Source organism: Carassius carassius, chromosome 39 (genome assembly GCF_963082965.1).
Source record: "Carassius carassius chromosome 39, fCarCar2.1, whole genome shotgun sequence".
Taxonomy (NCBI): domain Eukaryota; kingdom Metazoa; phylum Chordata; class Actinopteri; order Cypriniformes; family Cyprinidae; genus Carassius; species Carassius carassius.
This window is the reverse complement of record NC_081793.1, coordinates 3,146,498-3,154,445: the sequence shown is the minus strand read 5'-3', so window position 1 is coordinate 3,154,445 and position 7,948 is coordinate 3,146,498. Positions and strand designations below refer to the sequence as shown.

Genomic DNA, 7,948 nt, shown 5'->3' with positions numbered 1-7,948 from the left:
TGTTACTGTGCATGTCCTGTTATAATTACTTATTTACTTACCATATTTACTTCAGCATTGCACTTCATGTTCATGTTATGTGACACAAAAAGATTTAGAATTGACATAGTTTTCCATCATTTATTCCATCATTTATAATAATAATAATAGTAATAATACATTTTATTTGTGGGTGCTTTTCATAGCACTCAAGGACACCTTACAGATTAAAACAGTTAGAATACATTTCAAGGAGGCAATACAATAAAAAAACAAGACAATGTAAAGAATAAGAACAAATAAAATAGAGAAAAAAGAAGCAGTTAAACATGAAGCTGTTTGAAGGTGAAGTTATGTGGGGTAGGCTAAATAACTCTATTAACTTTAATAACACATGGTTAACTTTAACACATGGTATGCAACATATGCAGTTCATAAGGTTTATGGCATCTTTTATGGTTTCATGACAACACTAGGGCACATATTAGTCAAGGCACAGCACACAGACACAATCTTGTCAAGGAAAATAATGTCCTCGTCTTCACATGGGGGCACCATGCTCACAGGTATTGTCTCATTTAGTATGGTGTACTTGTTGCGTACACATCCAATCACCCTCTCCACATGGACCCTGAGGTGTGCTATCTGCCTTGTCTCCTCAACATCTTCTGCATCCAACTGGCAGCGTCCGACGCTGTCCCTGATGTCAAATCCCTGATCTGCCAACACCAAGTCTCCGGGTAATAATTTATTTAGAAGACCAATGTTCTCAGTCACATGCTTGTCACTGACACGACCTCCCCATCCTTTGGAAATAAAAGAGATAGCTCCCTGTGGTGTAATGCCAATAAGATACTTGAGGGTGTGCTTGTGTTTGTAATGGGAAAATGTCTGTGCTCTAGCTTTCAGATTTTATGCTCTCTCAATGTTAATTTCAAAGCAGTCCACAATAACTGAAACACGACTGCCAAAAGCCTCAACAAACTGATGTGGCATACTACCTTGCAAGCAATGTCGCTCAGGCCAGTGCACCAAAGGGCTAAGGTGTGTAAACATTGTAGCTATGGTGTCTCTGAACGTGGTGGAAACAGTCTTTCGGTCTATGCAGAAGATGTGTGCAATGTGCTGGATTGGCAGATTCAGCCTCAGGCGCATCAGAGTTAAGACGAGCATCTGAAAAGGCGAAAGTTTTCGGACATTCTGTGGCAGGCAAAGAAGAAGCTGCTGCAGCAAGCCCATCAAAACAGCAAAACATGGAAGCCCAGTGTAGTACTTTACCTTCACATCATCATCTTTAAAGAAATGCTCATCCATCTTCTTTTGGGAAAGCTCTTTCTTCAGTATCCTGTTCTCCTTCAGCAAGCGGTTAATTTCAGCACGCCTGTGGCTACAAAAACTGCATTCCTGCTGTTCTCTGTTGGTAAACTCCTGTGACCTCTGTGCAGCTTCATCTGGAGATGCAGCTTCATCCTCTCGTGACCTCTGTGTCTACGACTACGACTCTTTCGTAATTGAAGTTAATGTTACGGTTGTTGTGTTGTTACTAGTTTTAACTAACGTTACTGTTAGCTACATTTGCACAACTAAGTTAGCTGGCTGCATAACTATAAAATGAAACTCAACTAAGCTAAACTAGTTATAGTTACAGCCTTCATATACTGTCTATGGTTACAGCCTTGTACGGTTGTTGGGTTGCAACTAGTTTAACTAGCTAACTTTGCAAAACCGAGTGCTGGCTGCATAACGTTAGCTACAAAATTAAGTTTTTATGGGCAGCTAGCGGTAACCACATAACAGTTGGTGTTGTAATGATAACTTACCTGTGTGAAAATGCCGTGAATACACAAACATGTGTCTGGAAATGTTGCTGAAGGTGATGTTTGTCCGTCTTACAGCTGCTACCCGTGCCATACGACGCCTCTTTGTTAGCTCCGCGACTTGATTTCCATTGTTTTTTTTCCAAGCGGGAAAACTGAAAAATCGTACTCCATTTGTTGTACGTTTTCCACATCGATCGTGAGAAGGATTATGACAGTTTACAATGCAACATGCATTCACCATTCTGATATTACTGCTACTCTATGCTTCTCCCGTAACCTCCGTGTCCTAAAATCACACAATGCCTTGCGTTACTGTGATCCGCTCATGCCACGATCCCGCGCTCTATTGAAGCCCAGGTTTCTGTGACAGTGGCCTTCAGCTCATCTGCATTTTTGGGTCTCTTGTTTCTCATTTTCTTCTTGACAACACTCCATAGATTCTCTAAAATGAAATCAGCATCTTCAAAAAGCTGGTCAGAAGAAAGCATGAAGTGCTCAAAAATGTCTTGGTAAACCGGTGCAATGACTTTGCTTTTCAAAAAATACAATAGACCAACACCAGCAGATGACATTGCACCCCAAATCATCACAGACTGTGGAAACTTAACAATGGACTTCATGCAACTTGGGCTATGAGCTTCTCCACCCTTCCTCCAGACTCTAGGACCTTGGCTTCCAAAGAAATGCAAAACTTGCTCTCATCTGAAAAGAGGACTTTCGACTACTGGGCAACAGTCCAGGTCTTCTTCTTCTTAGCATAGGTAAGACACTTCTGACGTTGTCTGTGGTTCAGCAAATTCCTTGACACGTCTCTGTGTGGTGGGTCTTGATGCCTTGACCCCAACCTCAGTGACAACACATTCAGTGACACTCAGTGACAACTTCATTCAATCAATGAAGTTCACTTAAATTCTTAAATTTTGATTTTGCTTGACAATCCTCATAAGGCTGCGGTTCTCTCGGTTGGTTGTGCACAGAGGTGGGTAGAGTACCCAAAAACTGTACTCAAGTAAAAGTAAAAGTACTTATAGAAATATTTACTCAAGTAAAAGTAAAAGTACTAGTCTGAATAGTTACTTGAGTAAGAGTAAAAAGATATCGGATAAACAATCTTCTCAAGTAGTTAGTTACTAGTTACTTTGGGTCATACTGTATATACTGAGCCTATTTTTATTTAGATATATAGATAAAATGTATGTAAAGTATGTGTGTGTGTATAAATATATATATTTCATCAGCCTTTACTCAAGTCTGCTATGTCACATAATCCTTTAGAAATCATTCCAATATGTTGATTTACTATCAATGATGTTCTTTTTTATCATAATCCTAAACAAAATGTCACAGGTTCCAAAAAAATATTAAGCAGCAAAACTGTTTCCAGCACTGGTAATAAATCAATATATTAGAATTATATTTTGAAGGATCATAACTCTGAAAACTGGAGTAACAGCTAATGAAAAATTGGATTTACATCACAAAATAAATTATATTTTAAAGTATGTATTATATATGTATAAATAACCTCTGACACAGAGAACAGAGAAAACTCCTCACATGACCGTTAAGTTACAGAACATCTGTCTGTATACTTAAGTAACAGATATAGGTGTCATGCCATAACATATTTTTAATTCGACTGACTTTATATTAAATGTGAATTTAACATTAAAAAAGTCAATGTGATATAAAAACAGCTACTAATCATTCATTGTTCATAGAGAGAGCAAATAGCATTTATATTATCAAAAATCATTTTCACTGACAGTCTAGAGTTCAATCATTCTCAAAAACTCCCATTAAAATCACTGAAACTGTTAACACTGTGAAATCAATATCTTATTTACAGATTCGTACACACATCTGCACTTTGTTGTTTCTGACAAGAGAAAGAGGTATTCACTCAGTGAGCGAGTGAAGGAAGAACCGGAATAGCAATGACTCATCTGAACACCTCTGATTGGCCATTGCATTCATAAGCTCAACAGAATCGTGTGTGATTGGTTATAATGAGTAGTGTTGTAAAAAGGTCTAAGGTTATGTATGTAACCCTGGTTCCTCGAAGGAATGAGACGCTGCGTCGAGAACATTTGGGGAACGCGTCCAGCGTGACGTCTCTGAATAATGTGTATAATCAGTCCAAAGGAAGGGTGAGATTTCATCGGCGGGTGACGTCAGAGACCAGGAAGCATAAAAGCATGAGCGGCGAAGCCGGTAATTAGCCTAAAAGGATGAAGCAAGTGCCAGCCAGAGATGCCGGAAGTGTGGCACTGCGACGCAGCGTCTCGTTCCTTCGAGGAACCAGGGTTACATACGTAACCTTAGACGTTCCTCTTCAGGAACTCGAGCTGCATCGAGAACGTGTGTGGAACGAGAATGCCCACGCCGCCAGACTTTCAAATCTCTGCCTAGTGTGGAAGAGCACAGCTAAAACAAGAGAAGGAGAAGGAAACTGACAGAAATCGGGGACAACCCGTCCAATGGCCAAACTTCAGAAGGAGTGAGTCTTGACCCCCAGGAGAGGGGAGATCAGAGGACTCAAGGCTTAGGATAGCATCCTGATCACCGCTTAGCATAAGCTTCTTCTCAGCCTCAGCGCACCATGGAGGAAACATGTAACCAGAGGGTTTCTGCTCACTGACTGGCCACCGAGAGGGGCGCGGTAGGCCACCATGGCCGCCACGTAGACCTTCAGGGTGGAGTGGGTCAACCCTGCGGAGAGCCTGCAGGAACCCCAGCACTGTACCACCCGGGCAGTTAACTGGGTCGAGCTGGCAGTCTCCGCACCAAGAAGTGAAAAGCTTACACTTCAAAGCATAAAGTTTGCTCATTGAGGGAGCTCTGGATTGAATAACGGTCTTACAACATCGGTTGAGAGACCGGAAGCTAAGAGTTGTGCCTCCTCAGAGACCACACCAACAGCCTCTAAGCTCCATGCGGGGGCGCACCCTCCGCCTGCGAGAGGAGATCTCTCCTGACGGGAACCTCCCATGGAGTGCCGTCAAAAAGAGAAATCAGGCCCAGGAACCATTCCCGGCCCGGCCCGGCCAGAACAGGGCTACTAACAGCAGCCGGACTCTGTCCCAGCGCACTCTCTCCAGAACTCCAGAGAGCAGAGCAATCGGGGGAAAAATGTACAGATGAAGCCTCAGCCACGTCTGTACCATGGCGTCCAGCCCCAGTGGAGCTGGATGAGTCAGAGGAAGCCAGAGGGGACAGTGCGATGTCTCTCGAGTCACAAACAGATCCACCCGAGTCTGGCCAAACTCTCCAACTCTGCTTCATCACCTCGGTGTGAAGTCGCCATTCCCCGGGCCTTGGCCCCTGCCTCAACAGGATGTCTGCTCCCATATTAAGATGCCCAGGAATGTGAACTGCTCTGAGCGAGAGGAATTCGTCCTGGGCCCACACAAGGATCTGGTACGCTAGTTGTATAAACGGCAACCTCCTTGGTGGTTGATGTAAGAGACCATCGCTGTGTTGTCTGTGCGCACCAACACATGGTGACCTCTTAGGTCTGGGAGAAAATAACGAAGTGCACGAAGCACGGACAGCATCTCCAGGCAGTTGATGTGCCATGTCAGATGGCGACCACTCCACAGACCGCGGGCAGGGTTGCCACTCATGACTGCACCCCAGCCGGTGAGGGACGCGTCTGTCGCTAGCATCAAGGAGCATCAAGGACAAGGAGCTCCCAGCACCGGGCCCTTAGACAAGAACCAAGGCTTCCTCCACATATCCAAGGCAGCGCCGCGTGACCTTTAGCATGCGAAGTGGGTTTCCCCTCAGGGTGAACCCCTTGGTCTTGAGCCACCACTGTAGGGGTCTCATGTACAGCAGGCCAATAGTATTCACGTTGGACGCAGCTGCCATCAGACCCAGCAATCTCCATGACTGCTTGACAGTGAGTGACCGGCCTTCTCTCACTCTCGCGACTGCAGTGAGGATCAACTCGATCGGAGCAGGTGACATACGTGCCTGCATCGTGGTCGAATCCCACAACATGCCCAGATAATGTGGTTGAGTCGTGAAAGTGTGGGGTGAGAGTGCAAGGCCAGTGGAAAATCCGTATTGGTAGGCTTTTGCCCCCAAAAGCAAACCTTAGGAACTTCCGATGAAGAAGGATGGAGATAAGTGCATCTTTTTGATAGATCGTGACACACCAGTCCTCGAATTTGGCCTGTGCAGGCATGCTAATCTTCAGTCCCCTGACTGACAACACCTCATCCTTCCTCCGAACAGTGAAGTATCGGCTGTAGGACCCGGACTCTGCAACCCAGAGAGAGTCCTCAGAGAGAGTCTACTTCTGTTCCATTACCAGAGCCTGCTTGGGGTCCACCAGAACTGGATTCTGTGGCCTCTCACTACAGTGTGTAGGACCCACTGAGACAAATTTGGCAGTAGTTTTCACGCTGCCAAATAGTCTACTAAGGGAATCAGCCTCTCAAGACTGATCTCTGGTGGCATCAGAGCAATTCGTTCGGTGCCCTGAAGCGGTGCACCGGCAGGAGACGGCCGAACTAGCTGCTCTGCTACGTTTCCGGGCGGTAACTGAGAGAAGCGCTCGCTGGAGACCGCTGTGCCCTGGAACACCAGCAGGGTTGGATCGATCTTCTGAGGGCACTGAGGAGAGACGGGGACCGTGTAATGCAGTGTACTCCGCTCTTCCCCAGAGTGGCCTGCCCTCTGAGGTCCTGAGCCGCAGCATCAGGACTCTCGTAGCTGAAGTCTCCTAAAAGCGACGGTCCTCAGACCCACGTCGTTTGCTAGGAAGACTAGACCAGAGCCTGCTCGGGGCAGGACCCCGTGAAGTACACTTGGCAGGGGCTCCCACACCACCATGTGACCTACTAAGGGAACCAGTCTCGCGAGACTGGCCTCTGGTGTGCCTAGAGTCACTAGCTTGGTGCCTTGAAGCGGCGGACCGGCAGGGGACGACCGTACTAGCTGCTCTAGAGACCTCCGTAGAGGTAGCGAGCCTCTCAGCACCACTACGTTTCCGGGCGGTAACTGAGAGAAGCTCTCGCTGGAGAACGCTGCACCCTGGAATACCGGCAGGGTTGGCAGATCGATCGCCTGAGGGCACTGAGGAGAGACGGGCACCATGTAATGCGGTGTACACCACTCTTCCCCAGAGGGAGCTGGCCCTAAAAACATCCTAGGCCTTACGCGTCAGGACGTTATGATGAAGGCTATCCAGTGAAAACAACGGTCCGTAGAACTCCTTTCCACTAGAAGCCTTCGGCCTGGGAGCGCCACTCTGACTCTAGCGTCTGCAGAGTACAAAAGTGACACCCCCGGCACGAGGGGCTGGAACATGGTTGGGACTGCTCCGCCCAGCAGCCCCTGACCGCCTCAACCTCCTCAGGGGTTACATCCCTAGAGCCCCTGCACATCTAACTTCACATAGTCAGATAAATATTAATATATAGTAGTCAACAACCAGATGAGTCAACACGGTCTGGTGTAAAAAAAACTCACATAAAGATGAAACAATGTAATACACATTGCCTTGGCAGCGTGCATGTCTATTTTTATTTATTTATATATATATATATATATATGTATTTTTTATGGTACTCAGTCACACAAACAACATCAATCTTCTCAAAGAAAGATGAATGCTGCAGCGAGCTCTGCTTCCGAGTACGAAGAAATCGCAGCGCGGGTTTCCAAGCCTCGAGAACGAGCTCTAGATCTAGTGAACACGGGTGGAGATAGGACGAGCCGTCTCCAACCCATTTGCCAGACTATGTGCGATTCCTGCGAACGCGGTCGCCGCCATGGCTCAGCCCCAGCGCAACCGCAACCGCAAGATCGCATGCACGGATACACTCCTCAGAGCGTGGCTGGCGAGAGAGCATGCAGCAGCGAGCTGTCTCAGAGGGCGAAAAAAACTGCAGTGCTGGTTTTCAAGCCTCGAGAACGAGCTCTAGATCTAGTAAACACGGGTGGAGATAGGACGAGCCGTCTCCAACCCGTTCGCCAGATCATGTGCGTTTCCCGCTATCGCGGTTGCCGCCGTGCCTCAGCCCCAGCGCGACCGCGACCGCAATATTGCATGCACGGACACAATCCTCGGAGCATGCCCGGCGAGAGCGGAGCACTTAACAGCGAGAAAAGCACAATCAGCCCCCCTGAGAGCCGAC

General features: G+C 46.8%; 1 pseudogene; it reads right to left on the bottom strand.

The window, feature by feature from the left end:
- Positions 1–432: 432 nt before the first annotated feature.
- On the bottom strand, positions 433–1,890 carry LOC132120929 (uncharacterized; annotated as a pseudogene).
- Positions 1,891–7,948: the final 6,058 nt, after the last annotated feature.